This window comes from Canis aureus, chromosome 3 (assembly GCF_053574225.1).
Source record: "Canis aureus isolate CA01 chromosome 3, VMU_Caureus_v.1.0, whole genome shotgun sequence".
Lineage (NCBI taxonomy): Eukaryota > Metazoa > Chordata > Mammalia > Carnivora > Canidae > Canis > Canis aureus.
The window spans coordinates 75422799-75442290 of NC_135613.1; the positions used below are offsets into that span (position 1 = coordinate 75422799).

At 51.4% G+C, this 19492-nt stretch overlaps 2 long non-coding RNA genes across 2 annotated transcripts; both read right to left on the bottom strand.

Annotated features, from left to right (window-relative positions):
- Positions 1-1445: 1445 nt before the first annotated feature.
- Positions 1446-5635, bottom strand: LOC144305616 (uncharacterized). The gene is made up of 3 exons (XR_013372633.1): positions 5598-5635; positions 5025-5246; positions 1446-1964 (listed from the first exon to the last, which is right to left on the bottom strand). It is a non-coding gene; the product is annotated as an uncharacterized LOC144305616 (long non-coding RNA).
- A 10989-nt stretch (positions 5636-16624) lies between these two features.
- LOC144311408 (uncharacterized) lies at positions 16625-19320 on the bottom strand. The gene is made up of 2 exons (XR_013376955.1): positions 18533-19320; positions 16625-16806 (listed from the first exon to the last, which is right to left on the bottom strand). It is a non-coding gene; the product is annotated as an uncharacterized LOC144311408 (long non-coding RNA).
- Positions 19321-19492: the final 172 nt, after the last annotated feature.

Here is a 19492-nt window from a genome sequence, read left to right on the forward strand (position 1 = left end):
CTAGGGAGGCCTGGAGGTGTGGGTGGGCATTCCCCGGCATCCAGCACATTAGCCTACTGTGTGGTGTGTGCCGAGCTCCCTGATACCACCCCTCGCACCCCAGCTGGAGCCCTCTGAAGACTCCCAGTCCTAGAGCAGGGAGCTCCAGGACCCACAGAGAGGCTGCAGGGGGAGGCAGAGGCCTGGCCGTGGGCCGGAGGCGGGATCCTGCCTTCTGGTCTTACCTCCCAGGACACCTACCAGAGCAGAGCATCTGGTATCTGCTGCAGCCAGGTGGAGTCGGGTGCCCTGGGGCTCCAGGATGGAGGGGTAGAGCAGCAGAAGGGACTCCATCGGAGAGACGGAGTGGTGGGGGGGCACAAGCTGTGGACTCTGAGAACCGAACACCAGCCCCGCCTCTGCCGCTGGCCAGCTCTGCTTCCTTGGGCAGGTCACTCTCACTTTCTGCACCCCAGTGTCCGCATCTGTGAAATGGAGCCAACCATCACCGGACTGCCTGCTTCAGAGGGAAGCCACGGGGATCAGATAAGGCAGGAGACAGGAGCTTGTGCAGCACACCTGGGGAAGGTGCCATTCCCTCCTTTCCTGGAGGCAGGGAAGTGGCAGCGGCAGGGAATAGAAACCCACCCACCCCTACTCTTGTTTCCCCGACTGCTGGGCCTGAGTTCCAGCCCCATCGCTCCAGCTAGGAGCTAGGTAGCCAGGAACCAGACATCTCTGCTCTCCGGGCCTTAGGGGTCTCATCTTTAACCTGGGAGATGGGAAGTGGCCGATGCTGAGTGATTGCTAAGCTCTGCACTTGCTCCCCAGTGGCTCCATCCCCAGACTCCAGGATCTGAATTATCTCCTCTGCCCCATTTGAACCCTCAGCTGAAAGGAGGCTGGGGAAGGGGGGGACCGGGCTCCCCATGAACCCTCCGCCTGGCTGGCAGCTGAGAATGGCTGTAGATGGGCACACAGCATGGGACTCACCAAGTGCCAGGAAGAGCAAAGGACCCAAATTGAGCCTACAACCGCTCCTTATACAGAAGGGCGGGGGGGTGGCTGGGGGTGCCACAGGGGAGGCTCATGTACCCCCCTGGCTCATCATCCTTTCTTCTGCAGCGCCTTCCATGTCATTCATGCACCTGCTTCGGCAGCAACCCTTTGTAGAGCCGCTGCTATGTGCCAGGCACCATTCCGGGGGTTGGGAATCCAGAAGTGTGTTCACAGCCTTGTGGGGGGTGTGGGGGGACGAGAGAGGTGGTAAACAGATGGCTCCACCCGGCGTGAGCAGCGCTGGGAGAGCGGCCTGCACCCAGGAGGCAGACCTGCGCCCAGCCAAGGAGGACAGCTCTCTCCTTCAACACACCAGTCAGCTTGCAGAGATGATAGGAAATACAGAAATTGCTCAGTGCCCCACAGCTTAGGGGGTGGTAAAGAAAAAAAAAAAAAAACGCCCAAGAGAAAGGTTACCGGGTGGGATAATTAATGTTTTGCTAAGGAGGAAAAATATTAGTGTGTGTTGCTCAGCATGCAAACACCTCAACTAACAAACCACTCAGAGAAAACAAGTAGAACCACAGGATTTTTCTCACAAAGACTTTTTTTTTTTTTTTTTTTTTTTTAAAGAAAAGAAAAAGACAGCAGTCACAGATGTACCTCCTTTGTGGCTGAAAGAACATTCCCCACCTGGTGAGGAAAGCAGGGCCCAGCCCTGGAAAGAGACTTGCTGCTGTTCTCTCCTGGGGGAAGGCCTATCGCAGGCAAACCCCGCTCCCCAGCCCCTGACCCGGGCCTGCCATTTCATTTCAAGGTACTCAGTCTCAGTTCCGGAGGTGAGGGGTGCTTTGCTGGGTACGTGAGGGAACAGAGATTTCTAACTCCCGAGGGTATATACAGCAGGTGCTACTTTCAGACACTTGCTCCTTAACCTTGATGGGGAAGGTTGCATTGCCTACAGCTCAGGTTCACAGTCGAAGGACCTGATGAATAGGAAAAGACACAGAGTTATGTTTGTTTCTACTAATGTGAACTGGTAAGTATGTATTCAGAATCTTCAGGGGGATAAGGCGGCTCAGATGAGCCTCTTTCCAAACTGATGCCACAGCTTGACAGAGGATGGCAATTCATGCTAAGAAAACCCACCAGAACCAGGGTCTTGTCTGCTGCTCTTCCCCTTATGCCATTTCAGGCCATCACCCCTCAAGGGGACGGCTCTCCAACTGGACCCAGGCCTCAAGAGACAAAAGTTCAGGAAGGGGCCAGAATGTTCAGGGCGCTGGGGCCTAAGGGAAAATCTGTAAGACAGGAGAGGGGGTCATCACTGCAGGTAGCAAAGTGACCTTGAACTCCCCCTTCCCTCCCTGACTGCAATCAGATCTGGCCCCAGGGTCCAGGCAGGGGGCAAGTCGTCAGCTCTGTGAGGGCCAGAGATGCTCAGGCTCCCCTTCCCCTCACTGGGACAGGGTTGTCTGGCTCTTGCCAACCAGCTGGAGCATGGGTGACCTTCGTGTGCCCTGGGGAGATGCAGAGCCAGCAGTCCCCACCACACAGGGCCCTAGGGAGGAGATTCGGGGTTTGCTGCTGTGGCTGCCGCTGGCCCAGGCTGGAGGTGTTTGCGGCTCTGGCTCCAGGATCCGTGGCCAGCCTGAGGTCTCCTTCCACCCGAGCTGCCTGCTGCCCCCTTGGCCGCCAGAGACCAACACATATGGCCACTGTTCCCCGCCCCCTTGCGTCCCCCACCTGCACCTGACTCATGAGCGCCCCTCCCATGGGTGCTCACATCCCTGCCTGAACGTGGTCTTAAACCCCACAGGTCAGGGTCAAGGGTCTTCCCCACTTCCCATACAGTGGGAAGAGGGCATCCTCAAAGTCACCGTGGATCTGAGTGAGAGTCCCAGCTTTGCCAGATACGACTTGGTCTGGACTTCTTTAACCTTTCCTCAATGATTAAAAACCAAAAATGTTTATTTCATAGATTTATTAAATGAAGCAATGTAGAAAGAAAGAAGAAAGAAAGAAAGAAAGAAAGAAAGAAAGAAAGAAAGAAAGAAAGAGCATCCCGCTGATGTTAGCTCCCTTCTTTTGCCTGAAGTTCCCAGGAAATGCATCTCAGAAATACTGGGGTGCTGCTGGGATGACCGCCCCCCACCCCGTGTGGGGACAGAAGGAAGTGGGACTGGGCCAAGCCCACCAGCGGGGCCTTCTGGAGCTGAGTGGCCTGCAGAGATGTCCCACCCGTGGCAAGGGGCCCAGCCTCATACTCCACGTCAACCTGTCTTTAGATGGAAACTATCCCCCCCCGCCCCCCACCCCACTTCGGGAGGAGTCCTAACGTTCGGCCACACAGCTCCCTCCAGCTGAGGTGGTTCTGCAGGCCCAGAGCTGTGAGCCTCCCAACCAGGGCCTCCAGCCTGGAGGGGGGCTCTGGGCCCTGCACCCCAGCACCCACGACTACAGACTACAGCCTCCCGCCTCTCTCTTCCTACCCCGAGCATAACATCAGTTTCCAAGAGGGAGTTAAATTCCCTTGTAGGAGAGAAGCCGAATGGGAATGAGCAGCCGGCCATTCCTGCTGGGGCCCAATTCTTACTTAGGTGTGCTGCTTTGGGCAAGTTCTTTCATTTCTTTTTACTCCCATTTTTCTCATTTTTACTTTTTCAAAGGTTTATTTATTGATCTCAGGGTCCTGGGATCGATCCCCACATCAGGCTCCCTGCTCAGCTGGGAGCCTGCTTCTCCCTCTCCTTCTGCTTGTGCTGTCACTATCTCTGTCTCTGTCTCTCTCTCTCAAATAAATAAATCTTTAAAAAAAAAAAAAAAAAAACAAAGATTGATTGATTTGAAGGAAGGAGGGACAGAGGCAGAGGGAGGGAGGGAATCACCAGCAGACTCCCTACTGAGTGCAGAGCCTGACACAGGGCTCTATCCCAGACCCCAAGACCACTGGGTACATGAGGGACCTGAGCCGAAATCAAGGGTCAGATGCTCAACTGACTGAGCCACCCAGGTGCCTCGTACCCTCATATTTGTCATTTTTAAAAAAGATTTTATTTATTTATTCATGAGAGACATACAGAGAGAGGCAGACACATAGGCAGAGGGAGAAGCAGGCTCCTCTTGGGACTCCATCCCAGGACCCCAGGATCACAGCCTGAGCCGAAGGTAGACACTCAACCACTGAGGTGCCCCATATTTGTCATTTTTAAATTGGATCTAATAACCTCTCTGCCTTCCTCTTGGGGTTGTGGGAAGCACAAAATACTGTAATGCAAATGGTGGAGTGCTGTAAAAGCTGCAGCACTAGGGTCACATTGTGAGCACACACACCATAAATTCAAAGTCAGCCCCTATTCCAGTAATTCTTTCTTGTGCCCCCACGAGTTCACCCCTTCCTGTTGCAGGCCATGTGTCATTTCGTGGGGGTGAGGAAAATGGATCACCATAGCCACGGCACCCCCAGAGGGCCTGGACGCCACTAATTGCAGGATGGGAAGTGGGGTTGGTGTGCAGGCAGCAGGTCCTGAGCCCCTGGACACTGTCCCTGGAGGGGGGTTTGGCCTCGGGCCTGGCTTTCTCAAGAGATTGAAGAACAGTACAGGGGTGCCCAGAAAGGAGATGGCAGGTGCGGGGCATTAGGGTGCTTCTCGTGAGCCAGGCTTTGCATGTGGGTGAGTCAGGTCCTGCTGGTGAAGCCGGCGGCCCTCCTGGCCCTCCCTCACCTCACCCCTGCTCCTGACCCTCAGGAAGTCTGGGCGGCCACATTCACCCACCATCAGCCTCCCTCCCTGGCAGTGAGATGTGCCCCAGAAGCACCTTTAAATCAGCAGGGCCGCCTGTACCCGCTCTGCGTCCAGCTGGCCCCCTGCAGACGTGAATCATCCTTCCTTCCCCAAGCCCAGCGTCATTTCTGGGTTTCAGGAGCCTGACTGTCCCGCCTTTCCTTTCAACTTATCATCATGCTAAACGGCTCTTCTAGACCATTCCACCCAATTTAATTCCTGCTTTTTTCTCTCTCCCCCCCACCCTCCCTTATCACTAACCTTTTTTTTGGTGGGAAGGAGTGAGCGAGGCCCTCAGGAAGTTGAATTTGCAACCCCAGTGCGCTCTGCGGCCGGGAGCTCTCAGAAGGCTCAGAACACATGTTCCACTGGAGGACCCAGGCCAGCTCCGTGAGCACCTGTGGATGCTGGCCTCTGAGGCTCCCAGGTGACTCGGAAGCATGTGCAGTGGCATCTTGGAGTTGGCCTCACCTTCCCATTCACCTGAGCAGCAGTAACAGGAAAGGGAGCCTGAATTCTGGCAAGACCCCTCTCGCCAGCAGCGTCGGCATCACCTGAGAACTGATTAGAAATGCCCTTCTTGGACCCCACCTCGGACCTGCTGAAACAGAACTCTGGCAAGAGCCCCCTCACACCCTCTGTCATTTCACAGGCCCTCCAGGTCATTCTGATGCCCGTGAAAGAGGAACATGCAGGAATTCCCCAGCCCACTCTTTCTCCTTCACTCAACCTTCAGGCAAGCCTGGTGGCTTTGACCCTTCCTCAGAATGGAGCACCCCCCACCCCACCCCGACCCCACTCCCCTGTCTATAAAGCAAAGAGGTTGAATGTGACCTCCCAGCAGAGTGTCCCGTTGTGGGTGGGGAGGAGGGAGTCCAGAAGGATTCCAGAGGAAGGTTCTGGAATGACGCCCATTATTCATAGAGACCCTGTAGGGCTTGAGCCCTACAGACCCCAGGGCTAAGGCGTGATGCTACTGTATGCAGTACCATCCAAGCCAGAGTCAACCTCTTAACAACTACTTCATATCCCAGGGAAAAAAAACCCAAAGTCTTGGGAGAAAAACAACAACAATACAAAATTAGTAACTTGCCCAAGGGGTCTCAGCAAATTACTGGCTGAACCAGACTCAGGCAGCAAGGAATGGATGTGAAAGAAATACCAGCCTCTGGGGTTACAGGGATTTGTGGATTCTTTTAGTCATTCGACAAACAGCACCTTCAGACAGCCACACACTGCCACAGGTTTACCTACACCAAGCCCCTGTGGTATGATGACTGTTTCCATTTTTCTGCCGAAAAGCATAGGCTTCCAAAGGTACCCTCGCCCACCCCCCCAAGACCTACAACAAGTCTCTGGGTCAGGATTTGAAGCCGGGTCAGGATTTGAAGCCCGGTGGCCAGCTCTAAGCCCAGTGTTTGGCCACCAGCTTATCTTTCCCATGAAATAATTCTTTTTTTTTTTTTAACCCATGAAATAATTCTAACAGCTAATGCCAGCTGCTCCTCTTACCATCGAGAAAGCCCGTGAACAGTGATCTGTCCCCAACAGTGCCCCCCACCCCCACCCCTGCAGGGACATAAGCCAGCTCTGCTGCCAGCACCAGGCTCAGCCTGAGAATGTGCAGAAAGGGCAGAGGAGAAAAAACCAGAGGGAGGGCTTTGGCTGTGCCCTTGGCTAGATTTGAGCCTGCCTCAAGACCTCCACCTCACTCCCTGAACCTGGAGCCCCTTCCCACCCCCATTTCAGTGGAGGCCGTGGGCAGGGCCCCACCATTAGTTGCAGACACCACATCTCCTCTGTTTATGGGGTTTTCTCTTTGCTTCTGTGGTTCTCCCTGGATGAATGCCCCCTTCCCCTGATTTACAGCATCTTCCTGCGGTGGGGTTGATGTCACTTTAATGAGAGTTACAGCTGCCTTCAACAGTGAGTGCCACATTCTAATTTACTGTCTGGTCTCCAGGAGCCCAGCAGGACTTCTCTGGTGGGGAGGGGTGGCCTCGCTCCCTGGCCTAGGGAGTGGGGTGGAGGCCCCCTCCCCGCCCCCCCAGGGACTTGGCGTCTCCCCCTTGTGCCTGCAGACTGCCAGCCCCAGCTCTGAACCAGGGCTTCTGGCCCCTTGGCAAAGCTTGAGCAACAGGGAATGGTCAGAATCCGGACCACAGGGAGTGATAGGGGCCTTGTGCAGGCTTTACCCCAACACCAGAGGTTTGGGAAAAGAGATGTCTCAGTTCTCCGACCCCTTCCTCCCCTCCCCACCGTGAGAACGAAAGTTCTGAACTGGAGAAGGGTGGGGGTGCACAGAAGAAGGTGGAGGCCTTCACAGAAAGCCTGTTGTTCCTTAGTTGAATCCAGATGTGGACGGCAGGGTGGGGGGAGGAGGTGGGAGGGTGTGCTGGAGGCCGCCTGGGGGAGGAGGGGCGAGGAGGAGGGGAAACGGGGAGCAGGAGTGCCCCTGAGATGCCCTGGAATTATTTCTGGATTTCAGTGCCTCTCCCTGGGGTCTCTGAGCGTCACTCCAAACTGGCCTGCATAGTCCCTAATGAATAAATATGGGGCAATGTTGCCAGAGGCTCAAACACCTACAGAAAAACTGCGGGGCCGGCACTCACCAGGTAGCTCTCCCTGTGCAGCCAAGACCTCCCGCTCAGTGGACTTTCCCCTCTGCTCACACCTCTGCCCCCTGCCCGGCTGTGGAGGTGAATGCCCGGCCCTGACCAGGAGGCAGGGGTGTGGAGTGGGAGCCCAGGGCACTGAATGCGGCACTTCATTTAGTTCTCACCACGACCTGATGATATAGGAATTATTACACCCATTTCTGATGAAGAACCGGGGCTCTAAGTCTCAGCGGTTGCTCACTTACCCAAAGTCCCACGGCTAGAAAGTGGTAGAGGCACAGCTCAAACTTGGGGCTGCCTCTACTGTCCCTGCTGTACTACCCAACCCGGGGCTGCAGCATTTGCCCACAGAGGTGGGCCAACACCATCAACTATCCAGAGACACCCCCCCCCCCAGTTTCTAGAAATCTGGTGTCAGTTCCAAGTTACCCCAGAGTCATGCTGGAGACAGGCTCCTAGGGCAAGACCCTGGCCCTGTATGTATGATGCCCCAGCTGCTTAACCCACCCTCACACTCTTCCGGGAGGCAGGAGGCATCTCCCCAGCAGGGAGACCAACTCTGCCCTAGGGGGTACAGGGTGTTGATTGTCCTATAGGTTCTTGACCCTGAAGAGGGGAAGGACCTGTCCCTGCCCTACCCCACCCGCCCTGTGGCGGCACCCTTTGCAGGAATAGGAAGTGCATGATCACATCCAAAGTCACAGCTAGGAGAGGGATCTAAAGGCCACAGCAGTATGGACATCTCCCTCTGCCAGCCTGTCTGTGGGACCCAACAGAGAGTGAACGTCTGTCTGGCTGTGGGCAAGAGGCAGTGGCTAGGGTGGGAACCCAGAGGGCTGTGAGTGTGGAAGCCCTGGAATGCAAGAGCAGGGGCTCAGACTTCAGAGTCAGATGGCTCCGGGTTGAGCCCCCTTGTGACCTTGGACTAGCTATTTGACCTTGGACAGAACACTGTATCTCACTGTGCTCCTCTGTAAAATTGGGGATGTCTTAGTACCTATCTCCTGGAGTTCAAGTGGGTATTAAGTGGGATGCCATATGTAAAGCCTCTGGGCCAGTGCCTGCCATGTGGAGTGCTCAAGAAATGTTAGCTGTTAGGGCCGCCTGGGTGGCTCAGTGGTTGGGCATCTGCCTTTGGCTCAGGGTGTGATCCTGGAGTCCCAGGATCCAGTGCCATGTTGGGTTCCCTGCGTGGAGCCTGCTTCTCTTTCTGCCTGTGTCTCTGCCTCTCTGTATGTGTCTCTCATTAATAAATACATAAAATCTTTAAAAAAATTATATTGTTCTAGATCCCATTTCCCATGCCACTGCCAAAGCCAGTCCCAGTCTCCTTATGCTTGCTTGGGAGGAAAGATCCTTTTGGATTGAAACCATTCAGTTTCTCCAGGACTCCCCAAACCTCTCATTCCAGGGACCCAAGGGACCATGGAGGCATTAATTAGCAAAGCCTCAGGACAGGCCCGGGCGGCGAGGGAGCCTTGTTGACGTTAATTGGTACTATCAGATCTTTGCCCAGCGAGGACGGAGCAGTGCAGGCTGAGACAGGGTCTCTGCCGTTGGGGTTCACAATCTGCCCGAGACTGCACCCCTGGTGCCCAGGCTGTGGTGGGCGGATAGGGCGGGCAGCTCTTCCCTCCCTCTCCCTCACAGGGCTGGCAGGGGAAGGAGGGCAAGGGGAACAAAGGAAGAGGGAAGGTTGGGACCATGTTTTCAGGCCAACCAACACTCTTTGAGTGCAGGCACAGTGCCGGGACCTCAGGCGTACCAATGGCAAGGGCTAGGAAAGATGCCAGGATCTAGCAATGGCTCTCAACTTGTTTAATGAGCCCAGGAAGCCTGTTTAAAATGCACAGTCCCAGGCAATGCCCTCGGTGGCCCAGGTGCAGGGGTCTATATTTTTAACCCAAAGGATTCTAATGAGGCTGGTCTATAGGAACACACTTTAGACATCAGAACACTGATGTTCAGTATTAGTGCAAAGCCAAGCACATTGTAGGTAATGGTAAATGCTGACTGATGGAATGAATGAATGAATGAATGAGCCAAATAGAAAGACTATGAATGGTTCTGTTGGGTCTAAGCCAAAGGTCTGCCCTCCCCTACGAATTCCCTCCCTCAGGGAAGAGGTGGATTCTTCATCTCTGGTTCACTCCCTTTTGTGGTTGGGACCAGACTTTTCCCACTCAAGTTGCAAGTTGCTAAGTTCAAAGAAAGGTTCTAGAACACACTATCCCATCTCAAATCTATCCGGAGACATAGGAATCCCCGAGGATTCTAATACCAGAGAAGTATGAACACACAGGTTTGCTTCTAATTTCCAGAGCTCCCGACCCTGAAGTTACCCAAGGTAAGGATCCCTGCTGGGATGTCCTTTGATCTGTGAGTCATTGTTGACAGCAGGGACAAAGGGGAGGGGAGGACCAGGTGGAGGGTCTGGGCCAAAGCTGGGAGTGGCCAGGGCTCTTGCCCAGGAAGCCAGGGTTTGGCTTGGGTTTCTTGGCTCCCTAGTCCTTCTCCAGGGGAGCTCAGGTGTCACTTGGGCAGCAGGTTCGAGTTGGGGGTCTGAGGGACAGGAAGCTGCAGAGGTGACCCCAGAGGGTTACAAAGTGACACTCCACACTCACTCCAGACCAGAGGACAAGGAAGGCAGCAAAGGAAGGGGAGAGTAAAAAGCTCTACTGGACTCCATTTGGGGTAGGCACTGGGCTCCTGGCACACCACCTTACATGCTGGCGCTGCTACAGATGCTGTTGTAAAAATTAATATCTCTATTTTATACAGGAGGGAGCATACTACATGCGGGCAGGCCTGGCATTGGCCCAGTTGCACACAGCCAGTAGATGGTAGGGCCGAGATTTCAGGTTCAGACCCCACAAACACCAAAGCCGGGATTACACTCACACACCTCCAATCTAGGGGACTGGGACAGGCTCAAACTGCAAACCCACTGGCTGCCAGGGGGGACAGTTTTGGTTCTCTGTCCTCCTCTGTTGCCACCACAAATCCTTCTGCATGTCTACTTCTGTTATTTGCAGGAAGTGATAGAGAAGTTCCTCGTGGGCTGTGAGAGCCAGATCCTTCCCCTCTGCCCTCACCCTGATGGCCTGGCCCCTCTCACCTCAACCTCACCCAGGGTCTTGGGTTTAAAAGCTGCTCTGGTCTTCTCTGACTCTTCAAGACCATGGGAGCCAGCCACAAGGACAGAGAGGGGCTTTCAGGCCTCCCAGCTTCTAGGAGGCAGAAAATAGTTAAAACAAACAAACACCTAAGAACTGTGTAGCTGATACAGACCCAGAGACATTTAGAAGGGACAGGAGGCAGAGCCCAAAGCCCAAGACCTTGGAGTTAGACTTGGGCTGTAGGTCTGGCCCTACTCCTTTCTGGCATGACCTTGGGCAAGTGTCTTCACTTCTCTGAGTTTCAATTTCCTCCCATATTAAATGAGTAATAATAACTGCCTCCCAGAGGTATTAGAAGAATTAAGTAAGGAGATGAACCCAGAGACCCCAGGCTCCCAGCAAGCAACCCGTGCACAGTCACGCAGGCAGCTTTTCATTGCTTCATTTTTAATCAGTAGGGTATTGGGCTGGGGGGAGGGAAGTACTTTGAAATTCCAAATAGGAAACAAATATAATAAGGAATAATTTTTATAAGCTGGGGTTGAGTGGACTCTCTTCTCATTTGTAAAATGGAAATCATAGTAGTACCTACCTCAGAGGGTTGCTTGGGATTTCATGAGAATTCACAAAAAGCCCAGGACATTGTCCAGCAGAATATTAGCATATGGAAATGATTCATGATTCCTGTTACGCATCACACTCTCCTGATTTGCACAGGGACACCCTATACAGGCAAGAAAAACTGTCCACCCTTCTGAGAACAAAGTGGAAAGCTTAAATTCAAGGAGATTTGTATTGTGCATTGGATAGAACTTTCTATCCAAGTTGCAGCTTGTGTGTAATTAAGTCCCCTCTGGACATTCTAGGGTCTTTTCCCTTCACAGACATGAAAAGAGAAATGGAACACTCTGTCTCAGGGGCTGCTAGATAGGACCCTGGCTAGAGGCCGGACTTCAAGTTTATGTCCAGTGAGCCAACCTTTACAAAATGCATTGTTGTTATTCATATTATATCGATGCGTATATGAATCATATTCTGATCTACTTCTAAATCTATTCTGCAAGATAATATAGTATAAAAATAATAACAAATGACTAGAGTGAGCTATCAACTATTTAGACCATGGCATGTTCTAGAACTATTAGAAATAGCATGTGAACCAAGTCAATATATGAATATCCTCGTATGAAGTAATGCTGAGAAAAACAGAATAGGAAATAGCATAAAGTGTTAACTTCATAAAAGCCGCAAAAGCTCAAAAGAGCATTTAGAATGAATATCAATCAGGTTTTATTTTCTCTCTAGCCTAAGGCCATTATATGCATTTAAAAATATATATGGCATGGGATGATAGGTGAGTTTAAGGTAGTGGAAATACTCTGTTTAATACTGTAATGGTGGATACATGTTATTATACATTTGTCAAAACCCATGGAATGTATGACACAAAGCATAAGCCATAACGTGAACTTATGACTGATGATAATGATGTGTCAGGACAGGGTCATGATTGTCGCAAAAGCCTCTTTACTTTGTATTTGCTTTTAAAGTTGTATTTGTTCACCTACCAGTGTTTATGAAATCCTATTTCTTGGGATGCTTTTTCTATAATAAAATATCCTCATTTTTTTTCTGGTGGGGGACATTGATAATGCAGGAAGCTGTGTGTATGCTGGGGCAAGGGATAGATGATATTGGGGGGTGCTCTATTTTCTTTTGCTTTTTTATTTTTTTTAATTTTTTTTTAATTTTTATTTATTTATGATAGTCATCACACACACACACAGAGAGAGAGAGGCAGAGACATAGGCAGAGGGAGAAGCAGGCTCCATGCACCGGGAGCCCAACGTGGGATTCGATCCCAGATCTCCAGGATCACGCCCTGGGCCAAAGGCAGGTGCCAAACCGCTGTGCCACCAAAGGATCCCTCTTTTGCTTTTTTAAAGTGGGCTCCATCCCCCACATAGAGCCCAACTTGGGTCCTGAACTCATGACCCTATGATCAAGACCTAAGCTGATGAGGTGGCTGGGTGGCTCAGTCAAAGTGTCCAACTCTTGATCTTGGCTGAGGTCCCTATCTCAGGGTTGTGAGTTCAAGTCTCATGTTGGGCTCTACACAGGGTATGTGGAGTTACTTTAAAAGAAGAAGAAGGGATCCCTGGGTTGCGCAGTGGTTTGGCGCCTGCCTTTGGCCCAGGGCGTGATCCTGGAGACCCGGGATCGAATCCCACATCGGGATCCCGGTGCATGGAGCCTGCTTCTCCCTCTGCCTGTGTCTCTGCCTCTCTCTCTCTGTGACTATCATAAATAAATAAAAATTTAAAAAAAATAAAAATAAAAGAAGAAGAAGAAGAAGAAGAAGAAGAAGAAGAAAGAGGAGGAGGAGAAGAAGAAAGAAAAGAAGAAAAGAAGAAGAAGAAAGACCCGAGCTGATATCAAGAGTCAGACCCTTAACCAACTGAGCCAGCCAGGTGCCCCAAAAGAGTGCTCAATTTTCTACTCAATTTTGCTACCTAAAATCACTTGAAAAAAACGGAATCTATTAAAACAATCTAAAGCTCTGTTGGGATATGAATTGCTAATGCACTAAACGTACATATTATCATACTGTTTTCCCATCAGTAAGCATGCTATCTTTCCATTTGTTCAGAAATGTAAAAATAAATCTTAGAAACAAGAAGTCATGACAGTGATGGTGGTTCTGAGTTTCTGGTTTTGAAGAAAGGGTGTCCCCTTTTCCATCAGATAATGAAGAGATATGATCCCCACCTTTGACCCCTACTGGGGCCTGCCCCCCCCCCACCCCGGGTAACCCTAGGCCCTTCCTAGGCCATCCTGTCACAGCCCTGATGATACCATCGGCCAGATGGGAGCCGGAGTACACGAAGATGCTACCCAGCAGCAATAGTGACAGGCAAAGCTGATAACTCTGGTCTGAAATGGCCTTTGTCCAGGCCCAGCCTTCTCACACCCAGCTTCCTGATGAGCCAGCAAGACTTCTCATCCCAAGCCATAATGTGTTCATGCACTTTGTAAGAGCAGTAAGGAGCTAGGCTAAAAATCCAACCAATTTTTTTTAAGTAGTTAATTTTCCTTAGGGTTTTCCGTAAAAGAAAGAATATTTAGCCATGAAAAATATAATAAATTCAAAGCACACAACCCTGCCCGGCCCCCTCTTCTTGCTGCAAGCATACTCAGATCTCTGCTGGAGCTGAGGGTGTGGTTCCACAGAGTAGAGGCAAGGCCCCCTCTTCTCTAAGGTCTCGGAGTGCATGCCCTGGTGATGGAATCATCGGGGCGTGAGGAGATGGGATGCCCTCAGGGACACACATGTGTCTGCTATGATCTATACTATACTCTGTGCTTCTTGTGGTTTTCCACGGGTGGGGAGTACTGCTGGCATGTACAAATGGCCTAAGGTCTTCTGTTTTGATGAGGAGGCCCAGCCTATTACCTGGAGGGCCCTATTTCTCCATAGACCACACACCAATAAGATTCTTGAGGGCAGGGACCTGTGCCTCAGATCCTCTTCCCCACGGCAGAGTACCAGATACACAGGCTATAGAAGACCTCATTTTTGAGCATCCTCTGTGTACAAGGCTCAAGAGCTCGAGGTGGTCACAAAGATGGCCCAGATCCAGTCCGCCCTGTCTCCAGCAATGAAATAGAAACCCCATGTGGGTCACAGAAGGAGGCCAAGCCCAGCTTCAGAATGCTAGACTTCTTTTTTTTTTTTTTTAAGATTTTATTTATGTATTCATGATAGAGAGAGAGAGAGAGAGAGAGAGGCAGAGACACAGGCAGAGGGGAAGCAGGCTCCATGCAGGGAGCCCGATGTGGGAGTCGATCCTGGGATTCCAGGATCACTCCCTGGGCAGAAGGCAGGCACTTAAACCGCTGAGCCACCCAGGCTGCCCAGAATGCTAGACTTCTAATCTAAGCAGTGCCACTAATAGCTGGCCTCAGTTCTTTTGTATCTTTGGTTCAAACACAAATGCTGTGAAATCATTACAACAAAGGACAGAGGGTGCAGAGCTACCAAAAAAGTAATCTGAGGGCTCCTCCCTCAGTTTCCCAATCTCAGTTCACGTTGCCACCCAACCACTCCAGCCAAATCCAGGAAGTTGTCCTCGATCCTTTTTCTCCCTCACCTCCGAATACAAAGAAATATCGAACTCTATTTCCAAATGCTACTTCCAAATCACAGCTGAAGTCTGACACATCTTCTTTCCATTCCTGCTGCCACCACTGTTGTGCAAGCCACCGTTATCACTCATCTGGACAACTACAATCCCCTTCCAAACTCTCTTTTTAAAATGCACATCTGATCATGTCACTGTCTTACAGAATACAGTGACTGCCCACTGCTCTTAGGAAAACAAAGCCCACATCCTGGCACTGCCTGCATCACCTGGCTTCTGCCAAACTCTCCTGTATTACTCGGAGCTGTTCTCCATCCTCATTACTCCTGGTACTTGGCGAAGTTTCCAGGGAGCCCATCACACTCAGGTCCCATACACAAGCTGTTCCCTCTGCCTGGAACCTCATCCCTGCTGACCCATCCTGATTCACTCTTTAAGTCAGTCTAGACATCACTGCCTTCCCAGGCCTCCTGGTCTAGGCTCAGATCCCCTCTAATTCTCCATAGTACCAGCTACAACAATTGTAACTTAAATATTTGTTTTCACACATGTTGTTAAAGCCCATTCCCCTTGCAGCTGTCGGCTCCATCCCAGGATAAGGAATTGCTGCATCTGCCTTATCCCACTGCTGTAACCATAGCATCTAGCACAGTAGTCCTGACTCTACATGAATGGATGGACAACTGGATGGATGGATGGATGGATGGATGGATGGATGGATGGATGGACGAATGGATAGATGAATAGATGGATGGATGGATGGATGGATGGATGGATGGATGGATGAATGGATGGATGGACGAATGGATAGATGAATGGATGGATGGATGGATGGATGGATGGATGGATGGATGGATGGATGGACAAACGGATGGATGGATGGATGGATGGATGGATGGACGAATGGATGGATGAATGGATGGATGGATGGATGGATGGATGGATGAAGGGATAGATGGATAGATGGATGGATGGACCAGTGAGCATCCAGGTAAAGGAGGAAAGGCCTCCTGGAAGAACTAGCATGGAGAAGAAGACAGTTATATTCAGGAGCTCTAGAGTTGTGGGCCTGGAATTAGTGTAAGATGCACCTTCTCTTGCAGCTCTGATCATTCAAGCTTCCTTTTCCTTTCCTGAAAGTCACTGATTCAGCCTAACTCCCTTTAAACTTCTCCTCTGCCAGGTTTTCTGCCTGGAGAGAATGGCTGCTCACCCAGGCCTCTTTCCTTACCATTCTCTACCCTGGCCCGCTGCCTCTCCGGTCCACTTTCCCACCACACCCTTAGATTTATGTAACTGAGTAATTGCGTGATGCTGTAAAGCTAATTTGCACTTCTGCTTGGGCAGTGAAGTGACACGCTTTGCGGCCTTGAGAGGCAAGGTAGAGCAAGCACCCCGCCACATTCCCAGTTCCTCTTCAGACTCAACTCGCAGGTGGCCAGCCCTATCTGCAGCAGCCCAGTAACTGAGAACCCAAGGCAAATGCCAGCCACAGACAGAAACGGAAAGGCAAATCTTTCTACTGTTGCAAAGACAAGCTCCTTATTACATTCTTCTCCTCTCTGGATACAGTGATTGGTTTAGTTTCCCTTTCAAACTTCTACAGGACCCTGTCAGCACCTGTTTTCTCCATCACAGATTGGGAGACGACATGGCATTTCTCTTCCCACCAAATTGAGGCGCTCTAAGACCAAAAAGCAAAGGGGAAACGCCTCCCGATGTCTGGCAGCCCACCTCCCAGGTTGAGAGGTCCCGAGTGATATAAAACCGGAAGACCTTAAAAAAAGAGAATACAGAGAAAAGGTGTTCTTGAATGTATATGTGTATATGTGTGTCTGGAGGGTGAGCCAAGGGAGGAGAGGGTCATGTGCAGGCCACACAGGGATTTAATATTTGATACCATGTGAGAGAAAAAACAGTTTTAAGTAATAACAGCCACCATTTATTGGGCCGTCACTTTGTGCCAAACATATTGCAAAGTGTTTTGTATACAATCTTCCGTTTAATTTTCAAAACAACCCAGTGGGGTAAGTGTCTATATGCCCATTTTACAGATGGAGGAACAGGCTCACTGAATCACACAGCTCGGGAGTGGCCAAGCTCCAGGATTGAGATCCCGAAGCCCTTGCTTTGAACCACACTACTCGCAACTGCTCTCGTAGGGCTGCAGATCAGAAAGGAAAGGAAATTGGTTTATGGTGGGGCAGAGGGCTTGAGATTAGACATAAAGAATGTTCCGACAATGAGGGCTGTTTGGTCGTAGTCAGGGTAATTAGGCTTGTTAGAGCTCTTCCTCTGAGGGCCTTTACATTTACAAAGAATGGATGCTTCTATGCCTGGCTGGTTTAAGGGACTGCACTCTGTGTTCCCAGCACGGGGGCCAGTCTGTTTGAGCGAACTGACAGCCTGGCTGGGGTACAAGACTACCACACATGAAACCGTTAGATTATAGGACAAGATAGCACAGAATGTGTGCCTGAAGGGGGCTGGTGGAAAGCATGGGCTCCTGGCAGGCACATACTGTTGTGGTTACAAGCAAGGGCTCTGTGGTCAGTCAGACCTGTGTTTGAGTCCCTGCTGGCTTCCCTCCTCGTGTGACCTTGGGTACATTACTTAACCTCTGTAAGCCTCTGTTTCCTAGTCAGTAAAAAAGAAGTTAAGAATAGAACCTATTTTGGACAGTTGCCATGAGAATTAACTAAGATGATACATGCAAAGTGCTTGGCACAGCACTTGGACATCGTAAGGATACAATCAATGGGAGGTGCTATAATAATTGTTATTGTGGGAGTCCAGAGGCCAGAGGGAGAACCACAGAGCAGAGCTGTCAGCAGCTGAGAAAGCCTTTTCTGGGAAACTCCAGTTTTGTTCTGGATCTTGAAGAGTTGTTTGGGTAAAATCCAAAGGGCTGGAGATGGGGGTGGGGGGCTCACAGGGTGGAGTGAAACTTCAGATTCTTTATCTTAAAAGAAAAATCTAATTTGGTCCATGGTTCAACTATAGGAGGAAGCTCATTAGGGCAAAGGGGTGATAGGGGAGATGAGGTCTTCCGTCTTTGTTTCCAAACCCAGAATTTGAATAGAGGTAAGGACAGCCCCAGAGACCGAAAAAAAAAAAAAAAAAAAAAAAAAAAAGCCAGACACGCAAGTGCTTTTCTGCTTACTTCTGGGCTGTCATGGGGTGGGGGTGGGGAACATGGCTTGGGGCAGAGCTGGTGATGGATGGGGGGCAGGCCCAGAAACAGGGGAAGTTAGGAAATGTGGGTGATGCTCTAATGACTGTGGGGATTGACTCATATGAGAAGACCCGACTCAAAGGCTACGAGGCGATGAGTAGCCTAACAGGCAGGAGGCCAGTTTTGAGACCCTGGGCATCTCTCTCTTCTTCAGTTTTGCCAGCCCAAGGTGGGAGGGCCTAGGAGAGCAGTCTCTGTGCTAATCCATTATTCTCTGACAGCCGGCCTTATCTCCCCGATGTGAAGATAAACTCCATAGGGACAGGGCTAGTTCCCCAGGAAGGATGTTGTTTGTTTTAGATCCCCTGTGCTCAACCCTCTGTCAAGTACCAACTGTCAGATCCCTTTTATCAAGCCTCACCTGAGCCTCTGTTAAAAATGCAAATTCTCTGTTCTTTTCCCCAGGGAGCCTGTGTGGCTAGATTTAGGGACCCAGGTGTTTGGTTTTTTTCACAAGGGCCCCAAAGTTTCTTTTGAGAAGGCAAATTTGGAAGACACTGAGTTAGATGATCTCTTGAATCCTTCTGAGTCACTCTTCCTGTAAATGTAGGCAGCAGAGTGCAGTAGGAAGAGCCCTGGGTGGGCAGCAAGGACACAGGTTCACAGGGTCGGGGGCTGGGACTGCTGCTCTGACGGTACCTGGCTGTCTGCGTACCTGCTGTTATCTTTGCTGCTAATAAGAACATTGTGCTGGGGTGAACTGCAAAGGGAAGGAGGCCGCAGAGCAGAGGAGTGTCCCCATCTAGGATCGAGATCTCAGAAGGGACAGGGGACCTAGAAGCAACAGAAGTGACATGGACATCACAGAACAATAGGTTCTGAGGACCTCCCTGGGGCTTTCTCTTCCATGGAATTGGCAGGACATCTTAGGTCTCAGCAACTCCCACTATACACAGGGGACCGCTTAGGCCCAAAGAATTTTAAAAATGTTCCCAAAGCCCACAGCTAATCAGAGGAAGTAGGAATCCAGATCCCCCTGCCCTCCCGCCAGGTCATTGTTGGGGTGCCGGGCAGGGCAGTCCTATTTCCTCCGGACTAGTGGGAGACAGCCCAGTGGGTCAGGAGCCAGTGTCCCGAATTTGCTGGAATTGCCCGGGATTTGCTCAGCCTTTTACTGGGAGGGCGAGTAGGGGGTCTCGGGAGGCGGACAGGCCGCAGGGCAGGCGCCGAATGAGGCGAGCGAGGGGGACTGCCCTGAAGAGAAAGGCTGCCGCGGGGCTCGCAGAACGTGGGCGAGACAGAGGTGGCCGAGTCGGCAAGCTGTGTCGCCGGAGGGACCTCAAAGCAGGGCAAGGACCGCAGCTCATCTCTCCAGGCCTCGGGCCGTCAGACGGCTAACGGCGAGGCGAGGTCTGATCCTGATCCTGCAGCAAACTTTTTGGAAATCCGCTGTGTCAGAGAAGCGTAAAGAGCACACAAAACCCCTAGAACACCAAGCGGGATCATTTCGTCCACGTGGCACAAGAAGCAGCCAGAGCGGAGGGGAGGGGAGGGGAGGGGAGGGGAGGGGAGGGGAGGGGAGGCGAGGGGAGGACAGGGGAAGGGGGGAGTCGCCCGTCCCGCCCCTGCGGGGAGGAAGGGATTTGCCGGGACGGCCCAGCTCCTGGCACAGCCA